The following is a 16,574-nucleotide window of genomic DNA, read 5'->3' on the forward strand; positions in this document are numbered from 1 at the left end:
CACGTATGACCTGAAGTCTCAAATAAGTGTGACACTTATCGGAGTAATACGCGATGCTTACAACGTTTGACCTGAAGGAACAAATAAGTGTGCCACTTATCGGAGGCCGTTCTAATATGACCAAAAGTAACTAATAAGTGTGACACTTATATTTCCGCCTGAAAGTCGGCATAACGTTCCTTAATTTAAGTCCGATTTTTATGAAAGTTATATTTTTGAATAGCTGTGGTTTACATATAACCAAGAGTTGCAAATACGTTCCTTAATTTTAATTCTAAGTAAGGTTTTTTGGGCAGCGTATACCGAGCCCCGCAATTTCCAACATTGTAAATCCGCGTGTTTATAGAGGTCTACGCGCCCGTTCCTTCTGGCGTTTTTCAAGGCCGTTCAGAGTGCGCCGCGCTTTCAACGTATGACCAGAAGTAACAATTAAGTATGACACTGATTGATCTAGTCTTCGACGTATGACCAGAAGTAATTAGTGTGATCAGAAGTAACAAATAAGTATGAAACTGATCGAACTAGTCTTTGCCTAAGGTGGTGCCTTGGGTATTAGCCTAGCTGATTATTATTATTATTATTATTATTATTATTATTATTAACCAGAAGAAATAAGTGTGACACTCAACGGCTGACTAGTAGTAACAAATAGGTGTGATCAGAATTAAAAAATAAGAGTGACACTGATCGAAGGAATCTTCGATGCTTTCAAAGTATAACTAGAAGTAACAAATAAGTGTAAATATGTATATATGTGTGACCGTCGATATATTTTGGTTGTGATACCGGCGTTGCAGGTTGCTGTGAATAGCTCAAACAAACTTAACACATTAGAAGGATTGTGTGTATTCTGACCGTCGTACGTCTTGTTTTAGACTGTAAGGTAATGGCGGTCGATTGGGAAGGCGCATTTAAGTCTATTACCACAAATTATTTTATCTTTGTATCAAAGGAATTTTTAAAATACAATAGACTAGTTATTGCTGAATGCAGCTGATACGTTTCTGTACTTATCTATATTATAACAAGTTGGCCCAGGTCGTAATATTAGTTCCACATCAGTGTATTAGAGTGGACAAACCTATACACCCTTAGAAGACACAGGTAGGCAAACTAATACAAAAGCTGTTGAGGCTACGCGATTTCTTGTCGTTTTATATATAAATTACCACCATAAGTTAAAGAGTGGATGCCGCCCACCATCAGGAGACCCGGGTGGGCAAACTAATATAAAAGCTGTTTAGCCCATGCGATTTCCTATTGTTTGAAATATAACTCACCATCCTATGTTAAAGAGTGGCCACCGCCTACACTCAGGATACCCGGGTGGGCAAACCAATACAAAAGCTGTTGAGGCCATTTGATTTCCTATCGTTAGATAGATGGAAAGTATCAAAGGTGAAATAGGTAAGCAAAACACGACAAACATAATTATTTTAAATTATTGAAATTAGTGGAAATATGATTTAAAGAAATGCTTAAACTGGGATTCAAATGTGTTTATTTTAGGAAATTTATATCAAACATTTGGGTAGTTTAGGCACCAAAAGTCATGTAAATTCGGAAATTCATAAAACAAAATACCCATTAATGTAATTTTGCAGAACAGAAATTAATAGAATATGTCATTCTCGAATTTTATATTATCTCGGTGACTTAATTATTATTTTCTTAGAGCTGATATTTAACATGGATTATTAACAACTGCATGAATCATATTATTGCAAGAATGTATTTATGTACCAAGAATATGGCAAGACGGAGATTCTTTCCCCAAAGTGCTAGCCCATTGAATTTAACATGTGCGATTCTAGCAAAGCAGACTTTTGCAACAGACCCTAAGTTTGACTGCTTTGGATTTTTTGGTCTCACTCTTTCACGTAGACGCGAGCGTAGACGATTCCAATCTTTTACTTTTATTGTTCTATCGAATGGGACCAACTTGTTTTCGGTCACTCTCTCTTTAATAAGAAAGTGCCGCACTTATTTATTACTTCTGACCATACAAGGCACTCTCTCTTTAATAAGAAAGTGCCACACTTATTTATTACTTCTGACCATACATGGTTTCGATAAGAAAGTACCACACTTATTTATTACTTCTGACCATACACGGTTTCGATAAGAAAGTGCCACACTTATTTTTAATTTCTGACCATACACGGTTTCGATAAGAAAGTGCCACACTTATTTATTACTTCTGACCATCCACGGTTTCGATAAGGGGGTTGAAATTGTGCCCCCTGTTTACCTGACAGGCCTGAAACTGGCCATCGGGAAAAGTTGTGTAGCCCCACACTGTAATTCAAACTTCCCGCCATGCCCGTGTCACCCTTCGTGCAATACCCTGGGTTGGGGGCGGGGAGAGGCGAAGTTTGAGGTTAACTTGACCCTAAAACGCCGTAAATATACGTAAAATAACGCGGAAAAAGGAACTTAACTAGCCAAATCCCCCCGCGTCGCTAAAAACGATTAGAAGTTCCGAGAGAAATTTGAACACAGCAGCATGGCTCGGTTGGTAAAGGCGTTAGTGTAAGAGGTAACACGGCCAGCGGCTGTCTGGGTTCGAGTTCCGGCGCCGCCAATAAAATCATTTATAAGATTTATTTTTCGCAGCTCCATCTACCATGTCGTCACTTTTCCACAACAAACAAACAAATTAAAACAACACTTCACGACATTCGGTCCATAGCAATAGTCCCACTTCGATATATATATCTCGATGTGGAACTACAAACCACTTCGTCGTCGTCGTCGTTCGAGCTTTTGGTTAGTCAGCAAGGAAGGCGAAGGCAGGCCGGCGAGGAAAAAGCGACCCGCGGAACAGAGGGAAACAGAGTTGCCAGATAAAATTTATGTCCTACAGCCCAAAAGGAAATAAAACAAGCCCAAAAAATCGTCCACCGTTGAAAATGTTTCTCAAAATAGAGCCCAACTTCTCGCCCATAATTTATAGACAAATTTTATCTAGTAGTGCGAAGTTTGTTCAAATAATTACCGTATATAAATATAACAACAAAAGAACAAGTATTTTCATAAGTTTTTTAATATTTTAATATTGTAGACTTATAATATTTTGGTCAATGGTTTATGGCACCTAGGAGCAACAAACACAAGGAGAATGCAGCTAGCCTTTAAAGACGCTAACGAAGGGTTGTGTACGAATTTCATTGGACGAGCGTCACGAGCCTTTACGCTGAACGTTTTACAGGCGGGGGGAAGACAATTTACGAATTTTCCACTTCCGACGGCAGCAGGCGCTAAAGCGTCTAGCCAATGAAAAACGTACTTAAGAAACTCCAAGACTTTTGACGGGTTGCGTTCTCCTTGTGTGGGGTGTTGTGTTTGTTGCTCCTAGATGGCACTAAAGAGACAGCAGAAATGATAGCTCGACGATAAAGGCATTCCTGGGCTTTCCGTGAAATTTTCCAATCTCAACTTCATCCCCTAGTCTCCCTCCCTCTTAACTCTTACTCCGATTTTAATCATTCTTTGATATAATTACCCCCTGGACCGCTGCGCTGCCGCTATTTCGTGGAAACGGTCGAAACCATAGACATAATAAAGAAATAGACACCTTACGCGGAGTTTGATTTGCCAAAAATATACGGGAGCGATAACTAGCAGACAACCGGTATTTGTTCCGTATTCCTGTGGTACCACGTTTAAGCGACGCCTGTCGATTAGGCGAGAAAATACAAAATCATCACGTGACACGTCACACATGTTCGTGTTTGTAATCTTTTAGGTACTCTGACGTGATTCGCGAATTTTTTGGCTGTGAGAATTTAAAATAAGGTAAATTTTCATTATAATTTTTAAATAAGTCAATTAATTCTTTCAAAACCCAAATAAAAAGCAGCAGATGATCTTATAATTAAAAACAAAAAATTCTAATTGCGAAATGATATTTTGTCAAAGACTTAAGTAACTATCGGGTTTGTTGTGGTTATGGCTTGTTATGGGAATATTCTGAGATTCTAAATTGTAAACAAAAGTAAATGGAATTTTGATGAAAAGGATGATTCTACCTTGGATTAATAATGATTCTACTAAAGGTATGTAGCTATTGTGCTTGAAATAAAATTAGCTTTGACAATTTAAGTCTGATGGCTTGACCCTTCATTTCTAGATTTTTGTCCTTCGCTAATTTGTGGAGTCTGAGCTTGCAATATAAATTAATAACTTTCTTAATGATGATGTTCGATTCCAACTTCAGGATCAAACATGTTCGTGGTGATCTGGTAAGATGTCCATGCCAACAATATTTCGTAATACAGCAAGTTCTAGCAAGACTACATTTCTTTTATAGAGAGAGGAATTTCTCTTCATAACAACTAAACAAAATTGGCTAAAAACGAAGGAGATCTTACTCAAATTATAATAACATAATTAAACCTACACGAAATGATACTTTAAATTCAATAAAAAAATTATTTAGACTTTTGTTACTTGTTTTAATTCTATGGAAACCAAACCAGAGTTGGAATGGCTTTTGGTGTGACCCACCTTTTGCCATTTACAATTTGTATATCCCGTTCTAAAAAGTGATCATTACAAATTAAATCATGATTTGAATGTGTCGCGATTTACAGCAATTGTCCATTGAGAAAGTATTGTAGGTTTCGTTATAAAAAGATTTTAAATAAGAATGAATATACGGAACAAATACCGGTTGTCTGCTAGTTATCGCTCCCGTATTTACCCCCAGTAGAATCTTGGGTCTATTTCTTTATTATGTCTATGGTCGAAACCATGAAAACAAGCCCAAAAATCCGCCTACCGCCCAAGCCATTTTTCCCCGCGTAGTGCTTTAAAAATTAGCCCAATTGGGCGAGAAAATAGCCCAACTGGCAACTCTGGAGGGAAACTGAGACTGCCTTTGGCTTCGTTACTGAGGTGGTTCGACCATGGACTAATTAATGTATACATTAATTAGTCCATGGTTCGACTATCTATTTTCTCAAAATCTGTCGCCCCTGAGAGTTGGGCCGTGTTTGTCCCAACCCACAATACACCCGAAATTTTCTCCCTTTCCGCGGTGAATTTCGGGGGGGTGGGGGGGGGGGGGGGTTCGTAAGGTGTAGTTTCAGAAGCCCTGCGAGTTTCTGAAACGGAGAAGGGCGGGGTTTCGGGGTCGGTTCGATTTAAAAGTCCCGTGGCGCTCTCGGCGTACGTTAAGCCTAGTTGAACCTGGTTCACACAATGCGATTTTCATTCTCACCGTCTGTTTAAAGAAACAAAATATACCCATCAAATTCCGTAGTCAAAGTCACAAAAAAAACATTACACATTTTTAGCTTAAATTAGTTTTTCATTTAAATTAATCGTTATGGGGCCTATTATTATTATGTTATGGTAAAATTTAATATTTGCCTCCCTTTTTTGTACAAATTCAAATGGATAAGAATAGACACATAAACATCTGAATTTTTAGTAAATAGTGTTTCTCCCATAACCTCGAAAAATAATTCGGTAATGTGGGAGGCAATTACACCTGCTGAACATTTGGCGCTCATTCGGAGATTTTTAGCCACTGCCACTGGTAAGTTCATTATAATATTTAATAAAAGGATTAAAGCTACTGACGTATTTTCAGTATGTTTCGGACATCCAGGTGTTTCCGATTTCATAAACCCCTCAAGAAACTATGGAAAATCCTCTTTTCGCACGTGAAAATAAATTTTTGACGCGCTGAAGAAACTTAGAAATTTTCCGAAGGAATGCCACCTGTTTATTCCCCCTTTTTGTACTACTGAAGCTACGATAAAATAGGTTATAGGTCCTAACCTATTTTTGGTCGCAGCCGCATGCTACTTGAAAAAACCATTTAACACGACGTGATTTTCGAATTTTTGTCGCGCGCGCGCGCGCGTGCACGTGTGCGTGTGCGTGTGCGTGTGTGCGTGTGTAACACCACGCCACGTCACGTTTAATTTTTCTCACTAGCGACTAGGGGAAACAACGCTCTCTTTCCCCTTTCCCAGCGGCTGCCGAAATCCACCTTCCCGCCACTCTTACAAGAGCCAACCTTATAGTGCTTTTCTTCTACAAACCTTGGGTTTGGTATGCGATAATATTTAATAATAATAATAATAATCAGCTAGGCTAATACCCAAGGAACGACCTAAGTCACCAAGCGACTTTTAAAGCCATTAATTCAGGTGGCCGAGTTACATTGCGTAGGAGGGTGGTGGCAAGCCCTTCAAGCCTCGCGAGCCAACAGCTCCCTACACTTACTATTAACGTTAACCTCAACAAGTTTATATGGAAGGGGAAACCGAAGAGCTCGAGGGAAAACCCTTTAAACCAGTGGGGAGAGAACAGAATGAGTTGTTAAGAGTTTACACCCAGTGCCACAAGCTGGGATCGAACCCGGCTCCTCTTGCTGCGAGGCGAAAGTGCTAACCATTTTATCCCCTTACTAGGAGAAAGTTTAGATTTATCGTAATTTTTACCCTCACTATACACGCCCGCCGTATTTTCCCATTTTCAAAATAGCGTGGACCACTTTCAACATTTCCGTCAGAGAGACGGGAAGAGCCCTCCTATGGAGACTACTAAGAAGACCTCACCGTGCTGCAACTTGGGATGGACAGGCAAAGAGGATGTGCAAGAATCCGAGTTACTCAAATTAAAGCGGAAGAGAGTCGCTTTCGTGGGAAGGCGTCCGCAGCCGCGACGCGCCAAAAGAGTGTCATCCCGCCTGGGGAGCTGAAGCCGCATAATCTCACGAGAACCCGGATTAGGTTTAGCCTCCCTGAGCACGTAGGAGGTGGCTCGCGCCTGTCAGGAATCCCAACAAGAACTGGTAACCACTTTACTACACGCAGATTTCAATTGGGAGAGCGTAGCCGGGAGGAAAAAGTCCACCTTGGAGGGGCGCGGAAGACTGATGACGTCCGCGAGACCGTCAGCCGTTTCGTTGCCCACCACGCCAACATGAGCCGGACACCACAAAAGAGTCATCGAGTACCCGTCGCACAAGTCATGAATAGCGGTGACTACCGAATCATTAGAACGCGTATGTAACATCGTAAGAGCGCTTTTTGGAGTCGGAGCAGAGGACTAATGAACTTGCAAGATGAGCGGAAGCATATGAAAGTTCAAATTGAATGGCTAAAAGCTCTATCCTGTTGATGGGATGGCCGGTATCCACCAAAGACCGAGCACCAGCCCCGATAGAAGGAATGGTGAAGGCGGCACCCATGACTCCCAAGTACGGGGCGAGAGACCCGTCAGTGTAAATAGCAGTCGCGTCTTTGGCGTAGATGCCAGTCGTCGCGAGGAACATTATAGTCGCTGCGCGTCCGAGCAGAGGTCACTTTTTCGAGTAGTTAGCCAACGGGAGATGACCGTCACCTGGGGAGGTTCCCAAGGAGGAGTGGACGTGGGAGGAAGATGACCCTTGGAGGAATGAAAGAGCCTAGCTCTCACCGCGTAGCGAGTCACGGAGTCAGCTAATCAGCTAGGCACCACCATAGGTCTTAGTCATCAAGCAACTTTTAAAGCCATTAATCCAGCCTATAGATGGCAACAGCTCACTTTGGCAACAGCTAGCGTTTTACAAGGATACGGTCCCCACTTTTTCAACCGACCCCATCCAACCGTTGTGGGAGACTCCTGTCACGAGCCAGGTAGGAGTCTAGTTTGATACCTATCTACTTTTAGACGGCAAAGAAAAGAGGGTATTGTGCTTGTTGAAATAATGGAAACTTTTAACTTTTGCGATATGCAACAGGTGTTTAATTTTGACCATGTAGCTATTTTATTTTTTTACATATTAACAATTAACCAAAACACGACGTTCTGTTTACAGGTGAAATGTTTCCATTATTTCAAATAAAAATATAAACATTAACTTGCAAGTCCTGCTCTCGGAAATATTACTTATTGGCGATTTCCTTGAAGATGTTTAATAACGTGTACCATTGAGTTGGGAATAGAGGTACAACTAAATCTGGCTGGTGCCAAGGTTGGTAAAAATCATAGATATAGGAAACGTATATAAAGGTCTAGATAAAATATTTCAAAGGGAGTGAATACGGAGGTGACAGCTAGCAGAAGCGCGTAATTTCTGCAGGCTATCCTTATAAGGCGCTATCTATCGGTAAGAAAGCTTTTGCTATCGTCGCGAGAGCCATTGTCTCCTGATTAAAAATTATACTAAAAGTCACCAACAGACAGTAGCGGCGCTAAGGGTGGGCTGAAGTGGGCTTTAGCCCCCCTGCATTTCTGAGAGGGGCCACATATTCATAATTAAGAGGCCACATATTTTATTTTATGAATTTTCATTATCTCTTGAAATTTGTTTTATTGCCAAAAAACTTTTTCTGGAAAAATCTTTCAATATAAATTTGTTTACTCAAAAAGGTAGTAGACCATAAACATATAGATTCGGGAGGAAGAGAGCGGAAATTGAGAGAAAGTTGAATAGAAAGGGGCTTATGGGAATTTAGGGAAATATCCCAGGCATGCGCGTGTCGGATACAAGGTCAGTAGGGGGTCCAGAAAACGCGACGAGAGCCGCAACAATAAAACGACCTTGCTCTTCTCGCTTCCTGGAAAATTTTGGGTTTTTTCGATTTCACCACTTTTGCGAAATATGGTCAATACAAGGTTCCCGCTAAGGGTCACAAAATTCTTAGGGGCCACAAAATAATTAGCCCACCAGTCCTGTGAAAAAACCTTAGCGCCGCTACTGCCAACAGATGGTGTCTAAAGACTACGGCCTGCGGAAAGGTCAAGCACTTAGTACTAAAATGCTAAGAAAGCTCGCGCTCTTGGTCACGTGCCTTCCTCGGTGTCTGCTAGGTGTCAATTCCGTTTTTTATGTTAGGCTTAGACGCCCCGAAATTTATCTAGACCTTTATATACATTTCTTATATCTATGGTAAAAATACTGTGTATTATAAGGTTAGCGTATAACCAAAAGCGACATAAGACCCAAAAGTGTGTCAGTACGGTATAATGTTTAATAGGAGCTTGTCGCGAAGTAAAAAGAGGGAGTGGGAGAGGGGGTTGAAAATACGTCATCAAAATTTGAAATTTCCTAAACTTCAGCGCCGTCGAGTGAGGCGTTTTAGAACGTATGTCTACGGGAGAATAAATTGAAGAGATAAAATCGCGCCAGACCATAGACTAAGGGCCCGTTCCAGAGACGTTTTCAAAAGTCTCGTTTAAAAACAAGACTCGCGATTTAACGAAACCGATTTACCGAGACCTAGACTAGAGTTATAAAAACGCGTTCCAGAGACATTTTAATGAGACTTCGTAAACTCCCGCTCTCGTTATTTCGACTTTTTTTTAATAAGCTCCGCCCCCGTCCGGAGCCAATAAAAACGCCGGAAAATATCGGCGGTAAGCGGGTCACTTCAATCGCTCAGTTAAGCCTTAGCGTTGTGACCGTTGTCTGTGATTTCTTTCTTGTAAACAGTGGCAATTTTCCACTTTCGACTACGTAATCTCGGCTATTTATCAGTTATTTTATTATATTTATTAAATTTTATTTATAAATTTATAATTTTTGGTGGTTATTTACATTTGTTTTTATATAATATTTGAATTTATTTATTTATTTAAAAATGGGGTTAGCAAAGAAGCAGAGCTAAGGGCGAAGTTTAACTCAGGATGAATGAAAGGCAAAAGGAAGTAATTGTTGCTGGGCTTGAAGCTAGAATGGGTTTGGTCAACGGAGTTATGGCAGTAGTGAAAGCCTACAAAAACATAGTAAAACCTTGGAAAGAGATGGCAAAAGAAGTGTCAGCCGTTGGTAAGGGGACAAAAAGAACTCTCTTACAAATTAGAACAAAATGGTCTTTCTTAAAAAACATCGTAAAGACACTGGCCCAAGATATCATAATGATCAGAAAATCAACTGGAGATTAGCTGACACCACTTGAGAATAGAGTGGTGAAACTAATTGGCGAAACTATGATTCGTGGTGAAGCAGGTGTTGAAAATCGCATTGGTAATACAGCAATGAAGAAACAAGTACATTAAACTCTACTTTATTTACTTTAAATTAAAAACTTGAATTGTTAAATATACATTACAATTTGAAACAATATAAATAAAGCCCCGTACCTTCTACAAGCGCTAGCAGTTTCACATACCACCAGTGAGAACGAGTGTTTTTTTATTGGTACGCCAAGTGCGGGGCGTTTTCACATAACTCCTATGAGTACTCCACCGAGCGAGGTCGGTAATGCTCCCCTTAATTTAGCTGCAAAGAGACGTGGTAAAATATTTCTATTAAGTAGAGGATATCATTATTTAATTAAAAATTAATTAGGATTTCAATATTGATGACAAAACAACGTCAACAAAGATTGACAATGCAAGATATTGTCAATAAAATGGGTATATTTAGAAACGCTCAGTTTAGATGTATTACTTACTAGCAGATATAGCTTAGTTATATTTTTTAAATAGACGCAAGGGCTGAAAACCCACTTCCAAATCCGCCTAGGCCAATGGTAAAGGAAAAATCAAAAATCCAAAAGTGTTTTATGTATTGTTAACGTTGCTCTTTTCCTACATTCTCTGAAAAATAGATTGACATTAATTAAGATATAAGTAATAATTTGGTATACCTGTTAAAGGTGACAAAAGAAGCTATAAAAAACATCATACCTGTGTCCTCCGAACCTATTGCTGCTAGCAGTGCTGAAACATTAGACCACGTTGCTCTGTCTGTAGTAAATAATCAAGAACGATTGAATGGGTTTTAGGAAATTATTCTAAACGAAATGCGCAATTTTCTCTCTCCTTTTCCAGTCATTTGTACAATTCCCATAAAATTCTGGTTATCATACTCAACTCTTTTGTTCGGGCTGAAAAGGAAATTGAAAATTTTATTTCAGTGACCTCGCCTTATGAACGAATAATTAATAACCCTGAAACATAATTGCATTTACCAGCAGTATGTCTACTACTTTTAAATTAATTTAATGAATATTATTTATTACCTTTTCTCTAGCTTTCAGATGTAACACTTCCCACGACAATGAAACTTATTTCTTTATTGTTGTCAGCTGACCCATCGTCCAACGGAGCTGTCTCCATCTTCAAGCAGGTTTTTTCACTTAATATCAGTTTGGCGGTAGATTTGAATTTCATTTGGATATTTTTCAAAGGTGGTTATCACCTTCCGGTAATTTTTTACCCATAAAAGTAGTTAGGGGCTCAATAAACATTTCATTCAGTATATTAGGCAGTTTTTATCATTGGGTATCAGGTCAAAAGGGAGATGTGTTCCCCATTCTCTTTAAATGATTGCTACAATAATAAATAAATACTTCTATTTTAAGAATTGAAATAATTTTTATTTATATAATGTGTACAAAAAATAATTTGACTGATGTTGTGAATGATTCGACAAACACTCAACTTGACTGTTTTGTGTCGTTAAAAATTTTCCGTCTTTCCAAAACAAATACAGCAGATGATTATGATGATCTATAATAAGATTATTTTATAATACAATTGCTCCCAGAGTGACATTTTAAATATATCAAAACGAAAAGATCTTTCTTTCTTCTTTTCGTTTTGATATTAAATAAAAATAATGATAAACGAATTCTTACCTGCGTAGCAAAATCTAATCTATGGGGTGTTTTCAATTCGGGCCTTGGCCATTCCCATTTGTAGCTCAATAAACGCGGATCCAGGTAAATGTTTGATTGTTAGTGCCAAAAATCCTTTTTTATATTCAATTCATAGTATTGGGTCACTCGCGATACATTATTTTCAGCGGGACATCAGTTTCGATACTGTTTACACCTTGTTTTATCATGTTAGCTCGAAGAAACTCCGCCGCCATTTTTTCACTATTTTCGCCTCCGAACGCGTAAACGAGAGCTCCGGAGCTCTCGTCTAGCTCTCGTTGAAAAACAAAACTTTTTGTCTCGTTCAAATGTCTCTGGAACGCGTTTTTGAAAAAGTTTCGTTAATTAACAAGACACGCCCCCTTTTTCGTTAGTTAACGAGAATTTTTCGTCTCTGGAACGGGCCCTAAATATACCGTTGCTAGTACTATTCCAACTAGTAGGTTATGTAGTCTGTTGTGAGACTAGCTCTCAGTAAATATTTTAACGGGCGCAAAGGTAGAGTTGACACACTTTTGGGTCTTATGTAACTTTTGGTATAACGCGGGGTTGGGAATAGAGATATCTGCTGAGAAAAAAACGGGGGGAAAACACGGTTTTTTCCCGGTGTGTGACGTAGCTGGATCCCAGCGAACGATCTACAACGAAAATAAACAGGCCTCGCGTAACTTAGAGACTCCACGGTGGGAAGACCATGGGGAAGACAGCCGAGCGGGAGAGCTGACTGTAAACATTCCTCTTCGGCCGGCAGCCCGCGTCCGCCTTTTTATAAAATTCCTTTGTGGATTAAAATTCAGGTAAGCATTAATCGTTTACCCATAAATTAGATCCATTATAGTATTACATTTTTACTAGTGTTAAATGGTATAGTTATATAATAATAGTATTTTTGACTATTTTAAACCATGAATTTTATAGCCGAGGCTTAACTTTTAATATTTTAAAGGCGGTTATTTTGAATTTTGTTAATAAAGGCTTGTCAAGTTGTCATGAACTCAACATAATATGTAATGCACGGATTAAAATGCTCGGTTCTCGGGTGCAATAATTCCTTAATTGTCACCCGAAAGAAGAATTTGTCATACCAGCTATTCCCATCTCAAATAACTATAAGGCAAAAATGGATAACCGCTTGCGGACGTTCCCAAGACAAAATAAATGTGAAATATGCAAGGATTTGCTCAGAACATTTCTATGAAGAAGATTATCCAAGAGATCTGAGAGTAGAATTGATGAACCCAATACAAAGAGGCTCTGAATACCCACTGCCATTCCTTCAAAAAAGAACAAGAAATGAAATATAGTATAAAGAAAGTGATAAAGTATTAGTAGCGTGTTATTTAAAGTTTAAATATGTACAAATTTAAAATTGACTAAAGTAACAGGAATGTATAGATTTCTGTTAATGTTAAAATTTTAAATTTAAGGTGTTATATTATAAAATTGGTATATAAAGTTCTAGTTGATTGTTAATGTAAATTTTGAATATGTATAATTAATATACTTTAAAATACTTAAAAGTAAAAATCTATAATTTTATATAATAAAGGTATCACATTACGTTATATAGTTTCTGAATGTATAAAATATTAAAAGCGTTAATATATTGAAAGGTGTCACTTAACTAGTATTAATTAATTAATTAATTAATTGAAAGGTGTTTTATCATTTTACATGCCTGTGTGATAAATATTTCTGTACTTGAGAACTATTTTTGGATTTAGTCTATATTAAAGTGTTTTTATGAAAATATAAACTTTGGATTATTTAGATGTAAATAAATAAGAGTTCCTATGGCACGCTGTTCAGGACAAAACTCAATAGTCCGTGATGTTATGTCGTAAAAAACCTTCTCGTTTGCACGTTCGTGAAAGAATATAGCGGAAGGTGTCATTCTCTTCAGAAAAATGAGTGGAATCCGAATTTCGATGGTGGAAGCTCGTCAAACGTGTCAGAGGGGCGCTAGCCCACCGATACCACTTAATTGTGGTTTAATTTTTAAATTATTTCATTTAAAGTGAAATTAATATTTTAAACGCTTATATTTGACAATAGGCCGTAAATATACTTGAATAAAAAAATCAACGGCCTGAGTTGATTTTATCCGCGGCGGGGATCCACTTAAGCCAACCCCGCCCACCCTAAGCGGAAATCTTCAATATTTTTCATAAATATGGGATATTAGGTATCAAATGAAAGCTTACAGCCTGTAGAACATTAATATATTATTAAATAACTGAAAATAATTTGTTTGTGCGGTAAGACTTTTATTATATCGATCAAAAATGGTATTTTTACATTTGTTCTTGTTAAATAAAAAGAAAACTTATATATCATCGTCACTTATATCACTTATATCACTCGCGACATTCTCATTTTCAACATAAGCGTTATCACAGTTTTCTACGTCAGCTTCGCACAAACACATTTCTGTGCAACGGAGACGCGGTGTTTGCGACGCACACTTGCAAGGAGGTCTACAACGTCCTCGGGTACAATTACATTTTATGAACTGCAGTACTTCCTCTGGAGCGCAGGACAAATCGCAAAGTACTGGTTCAAAAACACCGTTTTCTAAGTTCCATCCGTAAGCTGTGGCTGGCGGTAAATGTGAATCGCGGAGGTTGTCTTTATACCACTCCATGCACTGGTAGTGGGCCCTTCGAATAGCTGGCATTAGTGCTCCCATGGTTGGGGGAAGCGACCCTCCTCGCGAACTCTTCTTGGAGAAAAACCACAAGCGGAGCTCACCAAGACTTGATATTTTTTGATTGGCTTTGGAGTATACGGAGACTACGAATTTCTCTATCCCTTAAACCATATCCTCGGAAATGTTTGCTGAGAAGCCAAGAGAAGCCAGTGCTTCAAGAACGTCCATTTCGGCGACGACAAAGTTATTCCAAAAGGGGGTTTTCCCTTTTCCGGAAAACCAACCAGTAACGTCGCTACCAGATATAGCGTGTAAGCCAGGCAAAGCGGAGGCCTTCAGCGGTCCGAGAGCGTCAAAAATGGTTTTAATGTCTATATGTAAAGTTTTTGATCCAGTTCTTACGAATGTAGAGTGCGCCGGTATTTGAGGGTATCTTCGGATTGCAAAAATTAGGAAATCCGTGTCCGGTGAAAATATTGATAATTTGGTTGCTCCTCTTTGGGTAGCGTGCGTAGCGTGGAGAATAATTTTGGTGTCCGCCTCTTCGTGAGAGCTCGCTAATTCGGAGCAATCAAAATGGGTTGCCAAACCTTCTTTTCTGATTGACACCACGATATTTTTTTTTCTTCAATTAGCTTCCTCAATAAGAAAATGACTCAAGAAGACGGTTAGCTCATCTTTTGTTTTAATGTGTGAGAGTAACTTTTTTAAGGGTACCGAACGAATCTTGGTATTTCCTTCGATCTTGTACCTTATTGACGAATTTCCTCTCTGTCTTCTAAGGCGCGTAGCGTTTTTAAGGGAGTTTTCGATATAAGTATCGAATACTACGTGAACTTCTGAGAACCGACCATATTTGGAAAATACCCTATCACAGAAGTATTTCGCTAGTTCCGAGCAAGTATTCAGGTTACTTATACTCATAGACTGCACCTCAGCCATCCCATCAATTATAGCTACATCAAAAATACGTCTCGCTTCTGGTTGGATAGAATCTTCTCTATTTTCGGAAGGCTTCGGTAGTGCAACAAGTAGATGAAGAAGCTTCGCTTTGTCGTCACTGTGATTCAGTGATCCATCAGCGCTGAATAAAGCTCTTGGTCCGACGGTTAGTTCGTACTTCCTTATTACGTCTTGTAAATTCATTTCTGGCCGTGATCGACATAAAAGAATTAGACGCGCGAAAAGATTCCGATCTTCTTTCAACTCTAAAATTCCAACTTTGGTTTTAACTTGAACTTTTTTTGCAGTTGTGCTAAATATTTTAAGATTAACATTGCGAAGAGGGTCCCAAAAGTTTACTTTACCTTCAACTATTCGTTCTTCGACAAATTTTTCGTATTCCTTCTTACCGATCGCGCTCATTTCGCAGATATCTTTTTCTACTTGCGTTGGCGCTACTGATTTCGACACTAAATTAATTAGGTCTGGTCCTTCGTATTTAAACGGATTTGTAAAAGTGTTTATCGTAGAAATGAGTTTCGAAACATTATTTAATTTGCGGGACGAAATTTATGTTTTATTTTCGTGATGTTTCGAAGTTTTGACTAGTGATTACGCTTGTTCCCGACATTAATTTTGTTTTTTCTGCTAATTTCGCCAATTGAGGTGTAGTGAGAAAAATTTTGTTAGAGTCTCTGGTCGAAGGGTTATTCCAACCAATCCGCCAAGAACTTTAAATTTTCTATTTTCTTGTTCAAGGCCTTCGTTCCCACCTAGACTACAGAACGGTGTGAAATTTTTGTTTGGTGACCAATCTCCCGCCTTTAATAGAGCCCACGTCGCAGGTTCTTCATCTCTAAGCGCCCTCATTTCAGCAAATGCCAAGCGCACAATGCCGAGTAATTTCTTAAGTCTAGGGCAAAGAAATACTTCGTGAAATCTTCTAAAGACGCGAGACGAAGCTCCCAACCGGCACTACGGACTGCTCGGATAAATGCGAGATGGGAGAAAACCATGTTCATATATTGTTGAACCATACTAAACGTAGGGTACTTCGTTGATTGCTCTTTGGAGAAGCTTTTAATTTTCCCTGAAATTTTCAAATGATGTAGCTTATTTACAAACTCTCTATTTACAGCGCCGAATCTGTCATTATTTTCATCGTTCCAAGCGTTGAAAATATACTCGACTTGTTCTTTACATTGAGATTTTTCATCTGGGTATTTTTCGAAGAAACATTCAGAAAATAACGAGAAGAATGCTTGCAAAGTCGTTAAATGAGCATCGATGGCCCTTCGAAGAGGTTTTCCCTCTAAAATACGTTTAACCGTTTGAGAAGTGTATAAACCAGCTTCAATCCACATCTGCGGTAT

At 38.8% G+C, this 16,574-nt stretch overlaps 1 protein-coding gene and 1 long non-coding RNA gene across 4 annotated transcripts in view; one reads left to right on the forward strand and one right to left on the reverse strand.

Moving 5' to 3' along the window:
• LOC149948516 (serine/threonine-protein kinase Nek8-like) overlaps window positions 1-16,574 on the forward strand; it is a 260,812-nt gene that overhangs the window by 73,986 nt on the left and 170,252 nt on the right. The gene's annotated exons all lie outside the window — the stretch shown is intronic.
• LOC149948519 (uncharacterized) lies at window positions 10,001-11,090 on the reverse strand. The gene is made up of 4 exons (XR_016480597.1): window positions 10,971-11,090; window positions 10,636-10,835; window positions 10,401-10,545; window positions 10,001-10,225 (listed from the first exon to the last, which is right to left on the reverse strand). It is a non-coding gene; the product is annotated as an uncharacterized LOC149948519 (long non-coding RNA).

The sequence above is a fragment of the Leiobunum rupestre genome, chromosome 4 (genome assembly GCF_980474605.1).
Source record: "Leiobunum rupestre chromosome 4, qqLeiRupe1.1.hap1, whole genome shotgun sequence".
NCBI lineage: Eukaryota > Metazoa > Arthropoda > Arachnida > Opiliones > Sclerosomatidae > Leiobunum > Leiobunum rupestre.